Here is a 24,700-nt window from a genome sequence, read left to right as displayed (position 1 = left end):
TTGTCAATTTGTTTGAAGAGTCAAATCTTGTTTGTGTAATACAGAAAACTCTTTCAGCAATAACACAACTAAGTAATGCATGCCTGCATACATACACAGATTGCTGTTGGATGCAACTCTGTCTTTGATAAAGACTAGCATTTTCCTGCTTGAGCAATGGTACTTTGTCAAATTATTTGCAGGGAGCTGCGATGAACAGATGTGGACAGAGGGGAGGGAGGGAGTTGGTATAAACAATTTCAGAGAGCTTCAAAATCGGTGTGCAAGCTGAGGAGGCATCAGCCTCTCACTTCTAGCTGCATTCAGGAACACTCTCCCCCAAAACATACTGTGAATGATAACGGATGATGTATTTCAGCTGGAACATTTGTTCAGCCTGGAGAAGAGGCAAAAATAAAAATATAGCTTGTTAAAAAGCTCCTTGTTTCAACTGAATTTTGCCATGGACTATAGAAATAGACAAGGCACTTTTATTTAAAGGAAAGGTTCCTTTTGTCTCTCTGGGGAAATGTTCTAACATAGAATCATGCTCCGATTGCACCGTATCTCACAGGGATTGAATGAAGCCCAACTACTTTTTCTTTGTAAAGCACTTCAGTGAACGCACAGTAACACCTGGCAGGACAGGTTCAAACCAAGATTTGGATTCTTCATTAATCCACTGGTCTCAATTTCTGAAACTGAAAGAAAGAGGTTCTGGGAGAGTAAGATAAGCAAAAGTCAAACCAGTACCTTAAGAGCTACAAAACGAATATGTTTCAGCCAGAGGGGACCACTCAGGAACCCAGGAAATGTGACTTCTCCATTGATATACTGCAACCTGGAATGAGCTGCTTTTAACTTCTCATAGTCTTGATATCTGCTTCCTTATAGTAAGCGTGAACATAAATGAAATGATAGTAGTAGAAGTGCTTAGCTTTTGGAAGGAAAGAAGATATCTAAGTTATGATTAATAATACTTGTTTCTCCTCTGAAGCAGTGGGGATGTCATCTAAATCACTTCAATTCTACAACTGGCATAAAATCTGATTTTTATTCAGATCAGAAACTTATCCTCAAACTCACTTTGCTGAATGCAAAGAATTGGCAATTGGTCATGGAAACTTTACCTTTTACCTTTTAAAATCTGCTGTAATATTTAATTGACTACCACTTAAAAAAAAAAATACAAGAAACAGGTAACATTTTCCCACCAAAAAGCATTTAGAAAAATCCCCAGCATTGAAGTGATGACTTACAGTACTTCTTTAGTCATAATCTGACTATTCTAAATGGATTTCATTTCAGCCAGTATCTCTGATCATTAGTACATACAGTCCAGTGTTGGAAGAGGTCAGAGAAATCCTTGGTTTAACAGCTCTTCTCTGGGTTGGCTATCTTCAGCTCGCCCTCATAGGATGAATGATTTACGTATACAGTAATGCGTCGCTTAATGTCCACGATATGTTCTGCGAAATAGGACGGTATGTGATCTGGATGTTGTGCAAACACCGTATTATATACTTCACAAAGCTATATGGGATACCTTTTGTTTCACTTCCAGACTGATACTTCTTCTCCCTTGCCGCTTGCTGCTGCTATCACTAGCACTGGTTTTGCTATGCTTGGTAGCCATGATGCATTTCACGCTAACATTTTCAAAAGAAAATTACACAGATAACACTACAACACTCAAGAGATGGGAAATAAATGAGGTTGGATGCTGCTGCCTACAAATCAAAGCATACACTGTTATATAGTAAATTTATTTGTAAGCAGGAAAACTTCATATTAAAATAACAACAGAAAGTACAGTACATACATAAGACAATAACATACATGTTTAATTACAACTACAAAGCATATGCGTTATAGATTATATATGTACTGTACTGTTCTACACCTGGCAGCGCAATCACTTTGTATACAAGAGACATGAGATAAATGTGTTGTGTAAGGGAGGCTGTAAGGTGTTGCGTTCGCTATATCCAGTTATGTCCACTAAGTCCTGCTCTCTGATTGAGATTTCTGAACTCTATTATAATCTTATGGGACCACGGACATATATGCGGTCAGACATTGCCTGAACAGACGTTATGTGGTGCATGAGTGTACTGTGGGGCCAGAGGATGTCAACAAAGAAGACATGCCATTATCAAGAGCTAATAATTTACCTATGACTTACTTGGAATATCTCAATTTTTCCATAGGACCTCAGTGCAATTAGGTAACAAGTGTAAAGTTTTAAGTACAAAATAAAACAGTTAAACCGTCTCAACAACACTAAACCAAGTTGAACATTCCTAGTTCTAGTACTGAGTTATATACTACTTTGATGATTAAGGAGCCCTGGTGGCACAATGGTTAAGCAATTGGCTGCTAACCAAAATGTCAGCAGTTCAAACTGACCAGATGCGCTGCGGGAGAAAGATGTGACAGCTTCCGTAAAGATTACAGGCTTGGAAACCCTATGTGGCAATTCCACTCTGTCCTAGAGGGTCACTATGAGACGGAATCGACTCGACGCAAGGGGTTTGGTTTTGATGATTAAGAAGCTAAATGTAATCAAGCTCTTGGCTATCTTGTCTACTGGTCTCTTGAATGATCAGAGAAAAAAATGCCTTAACAGTTTGTTTAGCTAGAAAATCCCAGTTAAAAAGTAGAGGAAGTTAAAGCTATTGCTTAAAAATGTAGTCTTGGGAATTTCTTTGGATTTCACCTGTCTACACTTTCCCTGTTTGCCCTTCTGCATAAATAGTCCAGAACTCAGATCAGGAATGAACTCTTAACTGAGTGCGGCCCATACCTTGGTAAAGATTATCTCTGTTCTTTTCAGCTAGGCTGAAACGTAACAAACTCAGTTCATGTCCGAATTTGATCTAACCAGCGCTCCCATCCTGCAACCCATCAAGACCAAATATAATAAAACCTCAACTTGTGCCTTTGATTTACATCATCTTTTATTCTTCCAACACCTCCTCCTGAATCTTCCTCTTCTCTTGATTGATAATGGCATCCTAATTTTTAGATTTCCTTCACAACCAGAGAAATAAAAACAGCCTCTCAGGGTAGGGATAGGAAGATCTGAAATAATTTCAAATAGGGATCCTGAAAGGAGTTCTTGGAGAAAATAATTAAATATATAGGAGAATCAAACACAGGAAGAATTCAGAGACTGTGGCTCTGGGTCTGGCTTCACTACCCAACCACTGTCTAAGTTAGACATTCTTGGGCATTATTTTCCCCACCTCAGAGAAATGCTTAGACCAATGAGGGCATGCTTATTCAATTCACTGGATGAAAGCTGCTAACTAATCCAAAAGTAAAAACATTTATCTTGTTAATACTAGGAATGATTCTTGGGCTGAAGAAATTCATCTTTACCTTTTGTGAGTTGTTATATAATTATACCCTACAACCCCACATTTAATTTCAAAGTATATATGTACTCAAGGTACCAAAAAATTCCTTTTACCCAAGCCCCAGGCCTTTTCTTTTCTTCTATTACTGTACAGATTTACAGATAATGAAAATATCTAATTAAGCAAAATTCTAAGATCTGGCCAAACAAAAAGACTGTACAATACTCACAGAATGCTTACATAGAAAAAAGTTGAAGGAGACAGCAAAGGCCTGGGTTCTAAAAAAACAAATGAGCAATATGAGTGTCTGGTTTAAAAAACCAAACAAAAAATATGGATTAAAAGTTTATATCTGAAAGGCAACTCTATCTTGAACTCTACAAATCCCATAGTAAGTGCAGTAACAAACATAGTCCGGGTAATTAATTCAGTAGACTCTTCCCCTTTCACTGCCAGATTGAACAGCTCTGAGGATAATCTTCCTTCACTCTCCCAGGGCTCAGTTGGAAGATTCATTATTTATGTGCTCAATTGTTTAGCCTGTCCTATTTTTCCAACCATCCAGGCCCAAGGGCAGTGTTATCACTGGCCTGATTCCAAAATGAATGCTTTAGCTCACTGCCCTACTAGTTACAAAACCAAAGATAATCAAACACAGTGGTTATCTTAATACTGGAGAGTAACCCCACCCTACTGATTGATCCAGAAGTCAATAATAATGCTGGTCCACATTAGCAAAAGCTAAATTATCTTAGATGGATGAAATGAGATCCAGACATCATTCTAGTCCTTTATTCCGAGCCACTCAGCCACATACACATGCATATACAACAAGAATTCCTAAAGGGCAGTATCGTTAGAAAGGCAATTTTAGCCCTCACCAAGAGCAGACCTGTAAACTACATCTTGGGGATTAAATTGATTGAGATGCTATCTGCCTAGCAACCATTTATTAGGAAAAGTTCGGTTAACTCACCAGCCATCAATTCCACACCCTTATCTGAGCTGTAAACAGATAACAGGCTCCACCAAGTCCTCTACCTTCTGAATTCAGATTCACAGTAAACAACTTCCTCAAAAGATTCTGCTTCCAAGAGTCAACTTCTGGGGAGGAGGTTATGCTTAAACACACACAAAATATTGTCTCTGACATCTGACAAAGCTGAATAGCTAACAACTACCATATGAATGCATTCATTGTCTCTAAATAAGTCTCTAACATTGAGAGCAGCATTCCCAGGTTTCTCCCTCTAATATTTCCTCACCTTGAGCAAGCTTTTCTAAATTCCAAATTCTCAAGCTGATTATTATGAAAATCAGGCAATGCCAAGGGTCCAATCTTTTCCTTCACCTTCTCAAGGGGATCGTTTTACACTTCTGATGTGAATGGGGGATTGGGCTTGAGTCTCCCTTTAGGGAGAACACAGGGCCCTTTTTCTTAACACATTCTAAGCTGTGTGTGACTCACAGAAATAAGCAGGATGAATAAAAACAGATTGCTAAAGAAAATTAAATTAGCTACTGTGATCTTTGCAGCACTGTGTCCCCGCACCTAAGAGATTATGGGAAGTCATGGCTTCATAAAATTGCTTCTCTGCAGAGCATCAAATTTGAGCGTTTCCATCACCCTTAAATCATATTTGGAGATCAATATAGATACATTTATTATTAGTTCTATATACAGCCTTTCATCTCCTGGGAAAAATTCTTTGGGGAAATTACTGCAACATGCAAAATATTGATTACACCAGTCAAGAAAATAGAAATATAAAAAAATAAAGTGAGTGAAGTGTAATAAAACTTGTATTAATAATAAAACCTGCATACAATTTGGATATCAAATAGGAGGACGACAACTTGTATTCTGGCAGAGGTAAGTTGAAGTACTGTATGCTTTAATATGGTTTCCAAGTGGAGGTTTGCTTTTTTTGGGGGGGGATCACCTCTCCAGTTTACCATATCGTAGACGTCAAAGTGCACTTCGTTTTACACACTAGTTTCAATCACTGATTTTTAACACTTTATTCTTCAGTAATAAGTTAGGAAAGACAATAACTGGGTGGATTTTCTTCCCTTCCAATTTCAGCATGATTCATGGAGCCTTAAGGGACAAATGGGTAATAAACTAAAACCCAAAATACAACACAGATTTACTGTGCATCTACTTTTTGCACAATTCTATGCTAAGGCTACTTCAGACATAAAAAATACACAGTAAGTTTTTCTTGATCCCTAATAAATTTCTACAACTGAGGAGGTTTTCTATCCCATCATCCTTATTCTTTATAATACTTGCCTTCACCCAAATTGCTTCTGACTGGTCAGCGATTCAATAAATCAATGCAAAGAAAAAACACTAATCCAGTTAAAACTGTAAGACAGCTCTGGCATATCCATTCTGTCTTCAAAATTGGTTTCCAGTTAGAACAATCTCTGGAAACTGAATATGGATTGCAAGAATGAACTCCGAATCATTTAATTAATATTTACCAACATGCTGCCAAAAAACTGATATTCATCCCTTCTGGCATGTTAGCTCTTCGCTAATCAACATTAAGATAAACCTGTTCCAAACACCTTGGTTGAAAATGCCCAATTAAAGTAAGTTTACCATAAACATAGACATCCGACACACTCACACACATCCTGTCTCTAACAGTATAAATGTTAGGTTTTATATCAATTGGTAACTTTCCTCTCAATTTTAAACCTACAAAGAGGTTCCGTGTCTTCAGGAGGAAGGGATCCATAAGTTGAAGAAGCAAAGAGACTCAAAAGAGATAAATATAATTTAAACTGGAATGCTACAGCCACCCAAATTCATAGTAAGGGGGGAGGCTTTGAAAAATAAACGAATTAACAAAATTCACCTGGATAATTTTGGTTTTCGTTTTTGATCATAGCAACTAATCCTTCTGAGAACCTATGAATATAAGAAATATGACCATAGAGAAACAGGTAAAACTTAAGTTCAGTAATAGCAAGGTAAGTTTGCTAGCTCTGTGTTTCTCCAACAGAGCTGAGCTACTACACAAAGCCAGTGACAATGAACTCAAGGAAGGGACTTTAGCAGAGTTAATCTCTAACAACTATCAGGATTTCCTTTAATCACCATTTGACTGGGGTTGCTCCCTCTTTCTACTAGCACTTTGTTGTTGCTGACTAAAGCAGTCCCAAGTATGAAAGATGGTGAAGACAGCCTTAATGGACACGGATGCAGTTCAGCTCCAAAAACCTACTCCTAGCTTACTTTTTTTTTTTTTTTTTGCATTTTACTGCATCAGATGCCACACAAGAAAGGGCTTCTCTTTTCTTATCTGTTCATTTTACTATGCCACCAACATCTACATCAGTAAAAAGAGATAAGAGTCCTGAATCTCCTTACCCTGCTGCAGGGGTGAGATGAAGGAAGGAACCGGAGGAAAGGCAGGAGAATTAGAAAATAACAGTAAACTGATGAGTTGTGGAAATCTTATTTCCCATTCCATTTCCCCTTCTACAAGGTTAAGTCGGCTAAAGTCGGGGTTGCGTTAGAAAAAGCACACACACACACGCGCGCACACACACACACACACACACACACACACACACACGCACGCACGCACGCACGCACGCACGCACGCACACACACACACACCTTGCGCCCAGGAAGGGAGGTGCGGTTCGCTCCGCGGCGCTCCGTGGGGCTCCGGGCTCCACCCCGCCCGCCTAGGGCAGCTCAACCCTCCTCGCCCCCGCCCCGGGAGGATGGATGAGAACGGAGTTCCAGCCGTCTTGGCAGGGGGAGGGGATGCGGCAGCTCCGGGTGCCAGGCTCTCCGACCTCAGCACTCTGTGGTGCACCTACACCCCCCTCCCCCAGCCGCCTGCCGCTAGCTCCCCTTCGCCGCCACCGGAAGCCAGCCCCGCCCCCTCAACTCCAGGCCAGCCCTCCACGAGCCCCCTCCTATCTGCACAGCCAATGGCGAGACAGGGAGCCAGCGGAGAGACTCGCCAAGCAGCCAACTGGGGAGGGCCACTGGGAGGTCAGCCGCCAGGGATAGGCCAGCTACCCACGGCCCCGGCCCCGCCGCGGCTCCTCTTTGTTAGGGCTCCCCACATCTATGCTGGCCCCCACCCCAAAGCCCGGAGCCAAGCATCCCGCAGACAAGCCAGGTGATGGCGTGCCCCTTCTCGCCGCTCACTCTCTGCCTAGATACTAGGAGTACACCCCATCCGGTTGGTACCTCCCAAAGTGCCTCAGACTTCTCCAGCAATTGCTACCAGGAGACAGCGACAGTAAAAAGATGCTCCCCAGGCCTCTCTCTGCTTTCCTTTTTCAGACTAATCAATTGCACTCCCTCATAACCATGGACAGATTTTGGTCTGCATATTAGATCCTTCACACATCAGTCTTCCCAGTCGGAAACTCATGCTTCCCGTGACGCAGAAACGCAGAAATTAAAGGGATAGAGGTCGTGGTGGGAAGGTTTGTGTCCGTCTGGAAGTTGGTGAGGTGGGAGAGGAAGGAATACATCAAACCATCTGCAAAGACAAAACAAAACAACCCCACACAGCTGGCTCCAACCGGGCTCAGATACAAGACATCTACAACCAATTAAACCTAAGACAGTCGCTCGCTTAGCAGGTTTCAACACAATCAGGAAGCAAACATCTAGGTCTTGTTTAAACCATATACCTAACATTAGAAAAAAAAACTCTCAGGATCGGCAGGCCACAACATAAATGGCAGGTTGTATCAACATTTCAATCACCAATGCCAATTTAGGGCATAAAGCTGCTGGGATGGAATATGCTAAAGCTTGTAGGATATTTTCTTCGGCGTAGTTGTGGAGCATAACATGGAGCTCAATTAAGGAAAAACCGGAGTCAAGAAAAGCAAGCTATTACCTAGGTTGTCGTTGTTTGTCCACAGAGTTCTTGCAATTGCAAGACATTAGATATTTATATCACATTCTATAACCACACTTAGTTCCTCAAGAACTACTATAATAATAAAACATAAAACCACTTTAAATTTAAGTAGCTCCTTCTTATGTGCAGCTCATACCATTACATATACATAACCTCAGTCTTCCTGGAAGATGGAAAAGGAGCTGTATGACATGCCCATTTTAAAGCCAGTTCATTTTTCCAACCCAAATTAAAAGACTCTGGCTTAAACAGATTTATAGAGGAACTGCACTGGTGTCTCACAGGCTAGCTTTTATTAATTCCATATGAAAAGAACAAAATGTGAAATTTTTCGTGAATTTAGATTGTGCCTATAAAAGTCTGCCAATTAGTCAGAAGCTGAGTCCAGCCCCTTGCCACCTTCCTCTGACCTAAAACAAAAATTTCCCGGAGCACAAAAGCAGCTGCAGCTCTCCTCCATATAACTTAGCAATCTTCTGGCATTTTCCATATTAAAATAACTAAACAATACTTCAAGAAGCTACTACATAAAATAGCTAACCTAAAAGGTACTTCTGATGTCCAAGGAAGACCTGCATCAATACCTTCCTTCAAACTCTAGCTTTCTTCATAAAGGCAATTTTTTTTTTTCTCGTTAAGGATTAAACAGAAACTAAAAAAATCCTTCCAAGATCAACATGCACCAAATAATTTGCCAAGACACAGGGAAAAGGGGGGAAAAAAAAAGCTTATCAGTCTCTCCATTATTATCACAAATGTTCTTCACAACTGGGTATTTCAGGCAAATCTTCTAATATCCTCTTCTAAGACATAAATAAACAAGGAACTCTTAGGAAGATTCAACTGCCTTAACTGAAAATTTAAAAAGTCAAATTCATCTTGCCAAAAGTCTCTATATCCAAGAAACCACAAAAGGATCTTAATCGTTTAATGAAAGGTCACAGGGGAGCTCCAAAACACTTCCTTCTAAAGAGAAATTCAAGTTTAGTTTCTTTTCATGTCCCTCAAATTTCCTTTTTTAATCATATTACCATTACCGTAACAGAGACCCTTATACCACTGTGTCTGTGGGTGTAACTATAACTTCTTTCTGGTCTCCCTCATTCTGCATTCCACAGGTATGTTCCAGCTGCACTTCTCCTTAAGAACTACAGAAACAGTTCAGCCTACTGCACATTTGCCAGGTGCAAAGCCCTGTGCTAAGAATTTTGTATTATTTTTTTACCATCATAATAAACCTATGAAATAGGTATTTTCCCCATGTTACAGATGAAGAAACTGAGGTCCAGAGAGGTTGAACAATCTGCAGTAATGTGCTTGCTCACTGTGTATCATGGTAATGTATTTCTTTCTTTCCTTAACTGTGCTGTTTCAACCATCCTATTTAAAACCTACCCATTTTTCAAAGCCTAGCTCAATTCCAACTCCCCTGTGGAGCCTTCTTTGACGCTGAGACCAACGATTCCTTTTCTGAATCACTACCACACAATTTATGGATCCCTGGTGGCACAAACGGTTAAACACTCTGCAGCTAATCTAAAGGTTGGCAGTTTGAACCCACTTAGGGGCTCCAAGAGAGAAAGACCTGGTGATCTACTTCCGTAAAGATCACAGCCAAGAAAACCCTATGGGGTAGTTCTACTCTGTCACATGGGGTCACTATGAGTCGAAATTGACTCGACAGCACCTAACAACAACCACACAATTTAGTACTTAATTGTTCTATGTTTAATATGTGGTTTATCTTCTCAATTAGACTATATGCTCAGAGTTTGTATTATATTTGTCTCTGTATCTTCTCCCTTGCCAATTTTATACAGTAAGGCATACACAGTAAGGTCTCCAATAAATATTTAGACCAGTAAACTTTATAGCAAAATAATGGTCCAAACCAATTAAATGATACAAGTTCTCACAACAGCCACCAAAGCTAAAACCATTCTTCATTCGTTTCCAGGACAGAATAATCAAGTTCTAACTATGCCACTACTGACTAAGTGCTTATTCACTCTGTGCTTCAACAGTATTGTGGAAAAATTGACAGGAGGGCCTTCAAGGGCTAGCAATGTAGTTTCCTGATCTGGGAGCTAGTTAAATAGGTATGTTCAATTTGTGAAAATTCATTAAGCTGTACACTTGTGATATATGCCCTTTTCTATATGTATATCATATTTCAACAAAAAGTTTAAAATAGTTTTCAGGTTGTATTTTAAAATAATCATATTTTTTAAGTACATATGAATATTATATGCCTGTAGGTCCAAGAAAATATCTGGAAGTATGCATACCAATCTGTCAATGGTGGCTACCTCTGAAAGGAGGTTAAGAGGAGAAGGGAGGAGTGAAAGAGAGATTTTTTTTTTTAAACATATATATTTTTTATTTGCTGTTTTAAAAAATAGACATGTATTAATTTTTGTAATTTTTAACAGATTAACTGAGTGGTAGATTTTTCTTTTTTTATAGTTTCTAAACTTTCTATGTTGAACATGTCTTACCATCTTTAACATCAGAAAAAGATGTTAGAACATAAAAACACATCAGCTCTCAGAAATAAGGGGAAAAGATTAATGGGCTGGACTGAAAACTAGTTTAGGTAACATCCATCTAGTCTGATCACTGTTTGTACCTCACTATTTCTTTGAGTACCATTATGAATTGAATTGTGTCCCCCAAAAATACGTGTTGTAAATCCTAACCTCTGCCTGTGGCTATAATCCCCTTTGTGAATGGGTTGTGTTTGTTATCTTAATGAGGTAGGATCAGGTTATGTCAATGGGGATTAGGTATGTGTATTATGTTAATGAGGCAGGATAAGAATATATTCTGAGTCAATCTCTTTTGACATATAAAAGAGATTAACCAAGCAAGCGAGAGAAGCACAGATAAGGGAAGACAGATGCCAAGCCACATGAAGATTACCCAGAAGCGGAAGCTCAAAGAAGACAAGGATCTTCCTCCAAACCAACACAAAGAGAAAGCCTTCACCTAGAGCCAGCGCCCTGAATTCAGACTTCTAGCCTCCTGAACAGTGAGAAAATAAATTTATTTGTTAAAGCCACCCATTTATGGTATTTTTGTTACAGCAGCACTAGATAACTAAGACAGTACACTATCTTGCAAATTTCCTGAATGACATTTACAACAAGCAAAAAAAAACAGAAAGTGGCTTTGATACTCAATTTACTCCAATCTAAATAAATATCTCTTTAGTAGAAATGAAAACAAAGATGAACCAATAACAATGATCTAACTTGAATGGAAAACTAACACTCTTTAAAGGAAGGCATTTCCCCCATGAAGACCTGCTACAAGACATTTGACAGAATTGAAAAGCCCATGACACAGGGCACAATGACTTTGATAAAGAAGCCTTATTATTCACTAGACTTAAAGAGAACAGCAGGTCTGAAAAAAGAAGTGTGATAGTTAAAAAAAAAAAAAAAAGTCAACGCTTTGAACTATTATTTCAATGTAGCAAGGTGTTCTTTAACAGTTCTTTTTTTAAAAAACTAGCTGCACTTTCTCTTTCAGACACTAGAGGAAAGTGTAAAATCCATTCACTGTATCTTTCAGATTTCATTTTATTCATTCAGTCACTCATATCACCAAATATTTATAGTATTCCTATATGCCAGGGGGAGCCCTAGTGGCACAGTGGTTAAGAGCTCATCTGCTAGCCAAAAGGTTAGGAGTTTGAATCCACCAGCTGCTCCTTAGAAACCCTATGGGGCAGTTCTACTCTGTCCTATGGCGTCACTACGAGTCGGAATTGACTCAACAGCAGCGGGTTTGGTTTTTGCTTTGTATGCCAGGAACTCTATCAGACCCCAGCGATAAAAAGATGAATAAAATACAGTCCCTGTCTTTAAGGTACTTAGTCTAGACACACCAGTACTTTTAAAAAAAAAAAAAGAAAGAAAGCAAATTATAACAGAATGCACAAGAATAGAGAACCAAACTCCAGCCTTTGGGAGACTGAGTGTTTGAGGCTGGAGATTAGGGAGGGGCAGGAGGAGAAGTATTTCTGGCAGAGGCAGGAACAAAATGTGTCCATATCACAATTCACACTACACAAACCAGCCTATCCAAACTGGCTTATTCACCTATTAACAATCTTCCTCATCTTAACCTAAACGGAAATGACCTATACCTACATGATACCTTTAAACTGTTATCTATAGAAAGTAGAGGCATTATCTGGTGAGGAAGATTTGCTAAAATACTCTGTTGGCTAGGTTTCAAAATAAATTGTACACAGTTTAAAAAGCACGGAGGTAACCGACATAACTGAAGTAAGACTGCTTACATTTTAAAATTTAAAATTCTCAGTTGAAATCAGGACAAATTATGCTAGACCCCACTGAAGAGAGTGTGTCAAGGGTAAATGAATAAGTAAGTTACTTAAATGTACTCTTACACAAATTAAGTTTCCCAAATTAGGAAATAGAGTACTCTGACAATGAGCCTTCACTGATGAATTTGAAAAACCTCTGTAGAGAGACCTCTTGCTTGGCAAATCATCTCCGCATCTAAATAATTCAAGCCTCCACAGGAAAGACTAAGACTATTACTGATAAACCAGAATTAAGGCTCAAAGTCACCATAAAGTCAAGGGAAACACTTGTGTGGTACATTTTTCCACAATCCTCAAAGTAATCATTGCATCTCTTGCTATGGTTTGCGATGTTTAGGTTGGGGGATGGGGGAGAGGAAGAGGAGTGGGAGAGAAGGGACAAGTTGTTAACTTTTACTGACAATGCAGCACATGGTAGAAAAAGTAAAAGCCAACATCCTGAAAAAGTTTCACACACATACACAAAAGGAGATAGCAAACTTGTGAATCAAGCATGAGTTGGCATCTTTAAACGCAGAGCCAATTCTATTCCAGTGCCAAAGCCAATGGCTTCTCCTGTAGATAAAATGGCACAGTTCCTGAAAAAGCCCTGGACGCTGTTTCCCCACAATCCTATAATCTGTCAGAAGACAGAAAACAAAAAGAAGGCCGCGCCAGCCAGAAAAAGCAAATTATAACCAACACAGAGCAACATGTTACTTCAGACAGAAGGAGCTTTTCTATGCATCTTTGGAAAGAGAGAGATAAAAGAAGCTTACCATTACTCAAATAACCAAAGCAAACAATTTAACCAAATACCATCTCGGATTAGCATTCGATGCAATAGCCTACTTTCTCACTTCTTAGTCATGGTCTTAAAGAAGATCTGCAACATTTATGAAAAAGAATGAATGGCCACAATATACAAAATGCTGTTACAAGTCAATAGGAAAAAGACTAATAACCAAAGGAAAAGAATATGCAAGGGGCATGAACCAGCAGTCACAGAATATATGTTGAACAAATACTTACCGTCGAAAAATACACACAGCCAATATTGCTAGGTAATGCTAGAAAGTTCTTTCTTAAGGCAGTTTGACTTGATAGTACTGTCAACTGCCAGCTTCCAGAGAAAACTTGACTATTCTGAATTAAAAACAAAAGCAAAGCTAAAGATGTCCATCATAAGCAGTACATTCCTAAAAATATTTAGGAAAGAAGCTTAGTGAAATACCTACTCTAGGAAGGAGATCATTAAATAGAATGGATACAGGTAAACTGCAAATCAAATCCAAAGGAACTAAAATAAGGATATAAGATGAATCTTTACCTATGAACATAAAAGAACTGAAGTTAATCCCTGAGTCTACAATGAATAAGGCAGATGATGGAAGCAAATAATAAAGTCTTAATAAAACCACAGTGGTAACACATCTTCAAGAAAGTAAGCTTACTCAACTGTCCTTGCCATGGCAGCAGGCCATTCAGAGACCCCTTTTACAGTCACCAAATGCAAAAGAAAGCAAATACAATAATGCCCTGGTACAGAAAAAGCAAGTAGTCTTCCCATCAAAGAGGAAAAGAAACCTAAGCCTTTTACTTATCCTTGACACAAAGAGGTAATGGATTGTGGGAGAATTCAAATTCCAGAAAAAAGATTCAATTCCAACCTATGTAAAGCTAAGAACTTCATGTCATTTTGTTCTAAAATTAGCAATACACAGGTCCCCAGTGAAAACAATACACAAGATCCCAACTGAGCTGTCAGCAGGGTAAAGTTCTGAGCACATCAGCAGACTATCACTTAACCATGTCAGTTTTCCCTTAGCAGTCTTAGACATCAAAAGAACCACCTTCCAATTTTCCTCTATTGTTAATGCCACTTTAGAGGCTGAGAAAAATTTAGTTCAGCAGATTCAAATTTCAGGTATTTTCTAAGTGCATTATACGTAATGATGCCACCGATTCTATATTTAGACTCAGGTGTGGAACAAGGAGTGCTAGTTTTGCCTGAAATGGCATCCTGTCCCTCTTCAAAGCCTAACTGCAACCATCATCTAACCCTGCATTAAAGTGTCTGTATGGTGTCACCTACAATAAATTAAAGTGCTTTTTCAATATTTTGTGAGTAGTTCTACTGGTTGGTTGTGACGCTTTAAATATAGACCAGGTATCACCCCACTCCCATCATTCCTTTAAATAGTCAACATTGTAACTGCTATGTTGCTGTGTGCCATCAAGTCAGTTTCGACTCTATGGAACACATGTGACAGAGTAGTACTGCCCCATAGGGTTTTCTAGGCTGAAACATGTACAGGAGCAGATGGCCAGGTCTATTCTCCTGAGGTGGCTTTTGGTTAACCATTGTGCCACCAGGGCTCCTGTAACTGCCATAAAAAGCCCATTGTCAACTCCGACTCATAGCTACCCTACAGGACACAGTAGAACTGCCCTGTAGTGTTTTCAAGGAGCAGCTGGTAGATTCGAACTGCCTACCTTTTTGTTAGCAGCCGAGCTCTTAACCACTGTGCCACCAGGGCTCCGTAACTGCCATAGGATGACATTTATACCCTCACTTGAACCAAAACAAGATGGCAAAATATTCTCATGATATGAATCTGTTAAAGTGACATTACAGTGAATCTTTCAGAAATAACTGTTTTAATAAAAAGTCATTTCATTATTGTTACATTCCAGAAATTAGGGTAGCAACATGTTTTCTCAAATTCTCAGCTATTTTTTTCCCTCAGATGTTGTTGCTGTTAGGAGCTGTCGAGTTGGTTCCAACTCACAGAGCACCATGCACAAAGAATGAAACACTGTCTGGTCCTGCGCCATCCTCACAATTGTTGCTATGTTTGAGCCCATTGTAGCAGCCACTGTGTCAATCCATCTTAAGAATCTTCCTCTTTTTCGCTGACCCTCTACTGTATCAAGCACGATGTCCTTCTCCAGGGACTGGTCTCTCCTGATAACATGTCCAAAGTACGTGAAACGAAGTCTTGCCATCTTTGCTTCTAAGGAGCATTCTGGCTGCACTTCTTTCAAGATAGATTTGTTCATTCTTCATGGTATATTCAATGCTTTTCACCAACACCATAACTCAAATGTATCAATTCTTCTTCGGTCTTCCTTATTCATTGTCCAGCTTTTGCACACATATGAGGCGACTGAAAATATCATGGCTTGGGTCAAGTGCACCTTAGTCTCTAAAGTGACATCTTTGCTTTTTAACACTTTAAAGAGGTCTTTTGCAGCACATTTACCCAATGCAAAATGTCGTTTCTTGATTGCTGCTTCCGTTGGTGTTGATTATAGATCTAAGTAAAATGAAAACCTTGACAACTTCAGCATTTTCTATGTTTATCATGATGTTGCTTATTGGTCCAGCTGTGAGGATTTTTGTTTTCTTTGTTGAGGTGTAATCCATACTGAAGGCTGTAGTGTTTGATCTTCATCAGTAAGTGCTTCAAGTCCTCTTCACTTTCAGCAAGCAAGGATGTGTCATCTGCATATCACAGGTTGTTAATGAGTCTTCCTCCAATCCTGATGCCCAGTTCTTCTTCAGACAGTCGTTTCTATTATTTGCTCAACTTACAGATTGAGTAAGTATGGTGAAAGAATACAACCCTGATACACACCTTTCCTGATTTTAAACCACGCAGTAACCCCTTGTTCTGTCAGAACAACTGCTTCTTGGTCTACGTACAGGTTCCTCATGAGCACAATTAAGTGTTCTAGAATTCCCATTTTTCGCAATGTTACCCATAATTTGTCATGATCTATACAAATACCTCTGCAGAGTCAATAAAACACAGGTAAACATCCTTCTGGTATTCTCTGCCTTCAGCCAAGATACATGTGACATCAGCAATGATATCCCTCATTCCACATCCTCTTCTGAATCTGGCCTGAATTTCTGGCAGTTCCCTGTCGATGTACTGCTGCAACCGTTTTTTAATTATCTTCAGCAAAATTTTATTTGTGTGTGATATTAATGATATTGTTCAATAATTTCCACAATCTGCTGGATCACCTTTCTTTGGAATGGGAACAAATATGGATCTCTTCCAGTCAGTTTGCCAGGTAGCTATCTTCCAAATGTCTTGGCATAGATGAGTGAGCACTTCCAGCATTGCATCTGTTTGCTGAGGGACATGTTGTTGAGGGACATGGTATCATCTCCCTCAAACAGTATTTATAACAATATATCACCTTTCTCAAAAGGAATTTAAGGCCTCTAACAGACAGCATGTTGCTAATTTTCACAACATCCCCGTAAGAACTATTATTTAGCATTTATATCACGCTTTAACTTGCAAAAGTGTTTTACAATTATTTTCATTAGTAGTCATGCCTCACAACCACCCACTGAGCTAAACAGGTCGTGTTATCCTCATTTGACAACTGAAAAAACTGATGTATAGTAAATTCAAGGTCAAGTCAGTTTGCTTTTCCAAGGCCAGGGACCTAACTTGTCTAAATCACTCACCAGTGTATCTGTATTACTCATCCCAATTGCTGTCATGTTGATTCCGACTAATGGCGACCTCATGTATTACAGAGTAGGACTGCGCTCCATAGGGTTTTCAAGGCTGCGACCTTTTGGAAGCAGATCACCAGGACCTTCTTCCAGGGCACCTCTGGGTGGGTTCCAACCTCCAACCTTTTGGTTAGTAGTCAAGCACTTAACTGTTTGCGCCACCCAGGGACTCCATATTACTCATAACCCTAGTTAAAGTGTTTTTTAGAGAACAGAAATCCATCTAACTAGATGGTACAAAATTATTGAGATTATAACACTTCAGTAAAAACACATGACCTTATTGGAATGCAAATAGATAAGAATTTAGTAACAATGACACAGGAAGTTTTCAAAGAAAGTGGTTTCCAAAACCTCCATCATCATCAAACAAAAGGAAAAAATGGTTAAATGCTCCTTCATCCTATTTGTTCCCTCAACCTACTGCAATCAGACTTGTATCTCCACTACTCCAATGAATGGTTTTAGTCAAAGTGACCAATAATCTCTAGGTTGTCAAATCCCATGAATACTTCACTGTAATCTCTCAACAGCATTCAACACAGTTGACCATTCCCTTTTTGAAACACTTTCTTTACTTGGGCTTCCATGACAACACTCTCTTGATTTTCCTCCTACCTCACTCGCTGGTCCTTCTTTCTCAAACCTCGCTTCTCTAGCCACAAACCATCCCTAGGTGACCTCCTGATTGAATTACATGACCTCAAAATCCATCTATATGTTGATGACTTCCAACTCTACAATTCTAGCCCAGACTTCTCCCAGGAAGAAGCTCCAGACTAATCTATCCAACTACCTATCTTATTTCTTCATTTAGCTGTCTAACAGGCATCTCAAACTTGACATGACCAAAACAGAATTCTTTACAAATATGTTCTGCCACAGTCTTACTCATCTAAATAAACAGCATCATCACTTATCCACTTAGCAGCTCAAGCCAAAATTCTACAGGTAATCCAAGATTCCTGTCTTTGCCTCACTCCCCTCAGCTGCTCCCAAGCCCTGACAACTTCATTTCCAAAGGAAATATCCACTTCTCTACAGGTCTTCTACCATTACCCCAGTCCAAGTCACCATCAACTCTCATCTGACTTAGTGCAAGACCCTCATAACTGGTCTCCTTGCCTCCACTCTTGACTCCCCCTACATCCATTTTCATACAGCAACCAGAATATTCTTTTTAACCACAAATCAACTCATATTATACCTATGCTTACATACCTCCAAACGAAACAAATTACCCTAATTCTCAAATCTCAATGTCATTTGGCTTCTGCCTTTCTCATCTTGCACCACTCTCCCTCTCAACCACCATGGTTAAACCACACTGCCTTTTCCGTTACTCCAATATACCAAGTTCGTTTCTCCTTGGAAACTCTGCAATAGCTATTTCCTCTGCCTGGAATGCCTGATCTCTTGATCTTCATATGGCTGCTACCTCCTTATGTTTTAGATTTCATTTTAAATGCCATAGCCTCAAAGAGGCATTCCCTGTTCTGCCAATCTAAAGCAGCTATCCACTCATTCTCTATTACCTCACTCTATTTTAACTCTCTACACAGCATCTATCAAACAACTGATTTTTTATTAAAAGGTGTTTGTTGTCTGTTTACCCTCACTAGAATATAAGCTCCCTAAGAGCAGGGACTTCCTCTATCTTGTTTACCAGTGTATTGCTAGTGCCCAACATATACTGGAAACCCAATCAATTTGGCAGGCTTTCTGGTTAGATGCCGAAGTTAAAAAGGTGAAAGAGACAATCCTACCCACAAAGAGCTCACAATCCAGTTAGTGGTACAGAACAGCATTTACATAATAAATATAATGCTAGCAGGATAATAAAATCTCAGGGCAGTCCAGGAGCAAGTGTGATTAATTCTGTCTGGGGAACTGAGAAGACTTCACAGACGTAATGAGCTATAAGCTAAATCTTAATGATTAATTTGGGAAATTCACCAGATTATTGGTTAGGTTTGTCTATTTCTTTTAGAGGACATATCCTTCGAGGGAATAAAACAGACTGAGCAAAAACATGAAGGAGACTAAGAAGAAATAGGAGACAAGAGAAAAATCAAGAGTGGGCAGTACCACAGCTTAAAGAAGCACAAAAAAGTGTTAACTGGGTTTGACGATTAGGTCATTGAGGAGAGCAATTTCAGTGACGTGATGGGGGCAAAAGCCGTATTATAGTGCTTGAGGAATAAATAGGCTGTGAGAAAGTGAAGAGAGTAGGTAGAGGCTATTTTTATAAACAGAGAAACTGAGCAGTAGATAAGGGTAGGTGGGGACAGAGAGGGTTGGGGAAAAGAAATACTAGAGACAGGAAGATTGAAGATATAGATGAAAGAGGAATAAGTGATAAAACAAGGTTACAGAGGGATGAACACTATAGAGAAGGAAGGAAAGGCCACCATGAGTATGGATATAGTATATCTGTAGGTGTGGGAAAAAGAAGTAAAGATAAGTTCCACTTGATAGCCTTTGAGAGAAAAGTTGTGGAAGAATAACATTAAGGGACTACAGATCAAATGGATTAACAATTTACCAAGAACAGACAAATATTTAGGTGAGGCATAGGAGCCTAACCAGATACCCAACAATTCTCTGCTAAGGGGAATGATCTTACTTTAAAGTATCTAAAAAAAAGTCCTTACTTAGAAATTTTAGATATGGTGGAAAAGAGGAGTAGATGTGGAAAAATAAGAGCAGAATAGGAATATGATCCAGAAACACTAGCAAACAGTTCAAATTGTCTCTCAGGAGAAAGCAGTAGCAAAGGGAAGAGGCTGGATGCTGTTAATCAATATTGGACCTGGTCCAGCTGCCTAATAATTACAGCCAATTTTCTCAATGCCTTCCCAAATCTGAAAATACACACTCACCTGGAAGCTGAAATACACAACTTCCAGGAATACTTAAGGATATCTCCTGTCACAGTATTCTGACTGCCCAAGCTTCATTCCATTACTAAGCAATCCCTGGAAGAATAGACAGCCTGGCTAGATTTTGGATGAAATCCAGGTATCCCGCAATTAACTTGATCAATCTCACTACTGAAAACTTTTTCATGCACTAAAGTGGAGGACATGTCTTCAAGTGATACAGTAGTGTCCCAAGATAGGGAAAAGAGAGTGGGGAAGGAAAGCTAGTAGCACATGCTTGGTAATAAGCAAACCCAACAAATAAGGTAACAAAGAACTGTCAAAATATTCTTATGTAAGTCTTCAGAATCAGAATACACAACTTCATTTCAGCGTAAAATAAAGAAATTTTAAAGGATCTACATTCTTCCCTCAGAGACTTTTCACTATCTTTTAAGTATGTAAATACATTCAAAAAAGAAACAAAATTAATAGTTAAAAATTCAAATATAGGAGACTTCCGGGCAACATGGTGCTATATAGTCAGAAGCACCACACCGTCCCTCTGCAGCAAAGATCAGAAAAACTAAGTCAAACAGAGTCACACGTCAATCCTGAAACCCTATGCATCAAACGAAAAGATAAAGAACTCAGCCAAGCACTGAATGGAATAAGAAACTGACCAAGAACAGAGAGCAAGGAGAGATACATGCAGAGGTCCCCTATCAGCTACCACAGCACAGATCCACCATCTTGGATTCCTATCACACATCAGTGCACAGGGGGTACGAGAAAGCAGCTTCACAGAGCTTCCAGCAGGAGACAGAACAACCAGTAACCAGCGATATAGGCTTTCCCACCCCCCACATTTCTTCACCCCCACTTAGCCTCCTCTGCTTCCTGCAGCCACAGTCTTTTGGCCAGGAAGCACCAGCTTCACCCCGGTGTCACCTGGATTCCACCCACCTGCACTGGCCGGCTCCCTGAGTGCCCTTTGTTGGCTGCTGGTGTTGCTTTCTTCCGCTTCTTTAGATTTTTTTCCTCGCCTCTCACCACCTCCCTCTCCTTTCTCTCAAATACTTGGTTTTGTGTGCCATCTTTACTCCTTCGTGAAAGGCTGTAAAACACTGCTCGACTGTGAAACTGCTTCCCAGCCTGTGCCACCACCTTGGTGGGACCCCCGGGGCTGTTTGTTTCTTTGCTCTGATTTGTTCTGTTTTCATTTGTTTGTTTGTTTTCTTTTTCTTTTCTTGGCTTGGGAGACCCCTCTAGCTGGGCAGTACCGCGTAGCTTGGAAGCTACTCCCTTACTCTGTGCAGACGCACAAGGACATAACTGGGGGCATTTCTTTTTCCTTTTTGTTTGTTTCTTTGTTTTGTTTTCTTCTATCTCTTATTCCCTTTCTGTCTTTCTTTATTTCCAGCTTCTCGATTTACTTATTTTTTCCTTTTACCCTTTTTCTATCTTTTTTTCCCCCATTTCTCAGTCTCTCATCTCTCCACTCCAACAGCAAGCTCCCTTAGCACTCTTTTTTGTTTATGTGTATGTTTTTGGCTCTTGTTCCTCTGTCCTCTCTCTCGTCTTTCCCATAGCCATCTTAGCTCCACACATCACAATCTCCACCCTCCTTCCTGCCTTGTGTGCTGAACATCACATTCCCAAGCAGCACAGGCACGGCCTACTGGAACCTGCTCAGCACTGATTCCTGGTCTGCACTGTCGGCCCTGGTACATGCCACAAACAACCCATCCCATCAACTCCCTTTCAGCTGGACCTGCCCTGCTGTACCATACCTGAGTGACTGACCCTGCCCATTGGAGAAGGAGGTGAAAAGTATCATGCCCAAAGATGAGCAAACAACAAAGAATGCACAGCCTGCCTGCTCAGACATAACCAAATAAAACAAAAAAGCAGGACAAAACAAACAAATCTACAATCAATAAAAGAGGAAAATAACCACTGAATGCCCCAAAGACAGCAGACAATATCAGAACATTTACAAAAACAGGACAGGACGGTTCCAGTAGGCATCCAAAATAAAACACCAGATGACTTTCCAGTAGAAGAAAAGGCACTAGACCTAACTGATAGCGAACTCAAATCTCTAATATTCAGAATTATCCAAGAGTTTAAGCAGAAAGCAGACAAAAATGAGGAAAAAATAGACAAATTCATGGAAAAGGCAGACAAATTCATTGAAAATACAGACAAAAAATGGAAGAATTCAAGAAAATAATACAGGAACAAAATGCTTAAATAAATTCACTACTAGAAATCATACAAAAACAACAATTAGAAACCCAAAAGATAAACAACAAGACTTCAGAAATGGACAGTGTCATAGAAGGGCTGAGAAGCAGGTGTGAAATCATGGAAGACAGGATCAGCAAAACTGAAGAAAAACACTTGGATACAACTCTGTTTGAGGAAAAATCAGAAAAAAGAATGAAGAAAAATGTAGAAACCCTGCGAATTATGTGGGATACAATCAAAAGCAAAAATCTGCGAGTGATCGGAGTTCCAGAACAGGGGGAGAAAACAGAAGACACAGAGAGGATCACTGAAAAATTGCTGACAGAAAACTTCCCCAATATCATGAAAGATGAAAAGCTGACCATCCAAGCTCAACGAACCCCATATAGGATAGACCCCAAAAGAAAATCACCAAGGCATATCATAATCACACTCGCTAGAACCAAAAACAAAGAATACTGAGAGCAGCTTGAGAAAAACAAAAAGTCACATACAGAGGAGAAACAATAAGACTAAGGTCAGATTATTCAGTAGAAACCATGCAGGCAAGAAGGCAAAGGGATGACATATATAAAACCTTGAAAGAAAAAAACTGCCAGCCAAGAATAGTTTATCCTGCAAAACTCTCATTCAAATGTAAGGGTGAAATTAGGTCATTTCCAGATAAACAGAAATTAAGGGACTATGTAAAAACCAAACCAAACTTACAAGACTTATTACAGGGAGTCCTTCAATCTGAGAACAAACAACATCAGACCACAGGCTGAATACAGGACACAGCATTGTACTAGCCAGATATCAACCTAGGAAATGAACTCTTAAGGACTATCCAAAACCAAAAGAATTACAACAGGGAACCAGAGAGGTTAATCTGTAAATGACAACAGCATCAAAACAATAAAAGAGGGAATAAATGGTGTAGGTGTAGAACCTTCTAATGGAGAGGAAGGTAAGGTGACACCAAGTAATAATAGACTGGTTCAAAACTAGGAAGATAAGGGTAAATTTCAAGGTAACCACAAAGAAAGTTAACAAACGTACTCATCAAAATAAAGAAGGAAGACAAAGTCTCAATAAAAACAAAACCTACAAAAACAAATGAAATTAAAAAAAAAATCCACAAACAAAAAGAACTCAGCACAGAAGAGTAAGAGGAACAAAGAAAACATCAGCACCACAAAAAAAAAGCACTACAAAATGCAATTCAACTCCTAGGAATATATTCAAGAAGAATAAGAGCCGTCACACGAACAGGCATATGTACACCCATATTCTTTGCAGCACTGTTCACAATAGCAAAAAGATGGAATCAACCTAGATGCCCATCAACAGATGAATGGATAAACAAACTATGGTACATACACACAATGGAGTATTATGCAACGATGAAGAACAATGATGGATCTGTGAAGCATCTCATAACATGGATGAAACTGGAGGATATTATGCTGAGCAAAGTAAGTCAATCACAAAAGGACAAATATTGTATGAAACCTCTACTATAAAAACTCATGTAAAAGTTTACACACAGAAAGAAACAATCTTTGTTGGTTACAAGGGATGGGAGGTGTGGGGGGGAACTAAATAGGCAATAGATAAGCAGTAACTGGTGAAGGGTAAGACAGTATACAATACTGGGGAAGCCAGCACAACTTGTACAAGGAAAGGTCATGGAAGCTCCACAGATACTTCCAAACTCCCTGAGGGACTGAATTGCTGGGCAGAGCACTGTGGGGACCATGGTCTCAGGGAATATCTAGCTCAACTGGCATAACACAGTTTATAAAGACAATGTTCTACATTCTACCTTGGTGAGTAGCGTCTTGAAAGCCTGTAAGCAGTCATCTAAGATACTCCACTGGTCTCACCCCTTTGCAAGCAAGGGACAATGAAGAGAACAAGATACAAGGAAAAGATCAGTCCAAAGTACTAATGGACCACAGCTACCATGGCCTCCACCAGACTGAGTCCAGTACAGTGAGATGGTGCCCGGCTACCACCACTGACTGCTCTGACAGGGATCACAATAGAAGGTCCTGGACAGAGCTGGAAAAGGATGTAAAACAAATTCTAACTCACAAAAAAAAAAAAAAGACCACATTTACTGAACTGACAGACTGGAGAAACCCCGAGAGTATGGCCCTCAGACACCCTTTTAGCTCAGTGGTGAAGTCACTCCTGAAGTTCACCGTTCAGCTGGGGATCGGACAGCCTCATAAAACAAAACAGGACTAATGAGGCACAGGAATACAGGGACAAGGACTAGAAGGCAGGAGGGGACAGGAAAGCTGGTGATAGGGAACCCAAGGTTGAGAAGGGACAGTGTTGACATGTCGTGGGGTTGTTAACCATTGTCATAGGGCAATATGTGTACCAACTGTTTAATGAGAAACTATTTGTTCTGCAAACCTTCATCTAAGGTACAAAAAAAAAAAAATTATCTATGTGAGATC

At 39.7% G+C, this 24,700-nt stretch overlaps 1 protein-coding gene across 2 annotated transcripts in view; it reads right to left on the bottom strand.

The window, feature by feature from the left end:
• Positions 1 to 24,700, bottom strand: part of FAM222B (family with sequence similarity 222 member B) — a 66,640-nt gene that overhangs the window by 32,404 nt on the left and 9,536 nt on the right. The window lies entirely within an intron of this gene.

The sequence above is a fragment of the Trichechus manatus genome, unplaced genomic scaffold (genome assembly GCF_000243295.1).
Source record: "Trichechus manatus latirostris isolate Lorelei unplaced genomic scaffold, TriManLat1.0 scaffold00138, whole genome shotgun sequence".
In the NCBI taxonomy this organism is placed as follows: Eukaryota; Metazoa; Chordata; class Mammalia; order Sirenia; family Trichechidae; genus Trichechus; species Trichechus manatus.
The sequence above is the reverse complement of the archived record's forward strand: the minus strand, read 5'-3'. Positions and strand labels throughout refer to the sequence as shown.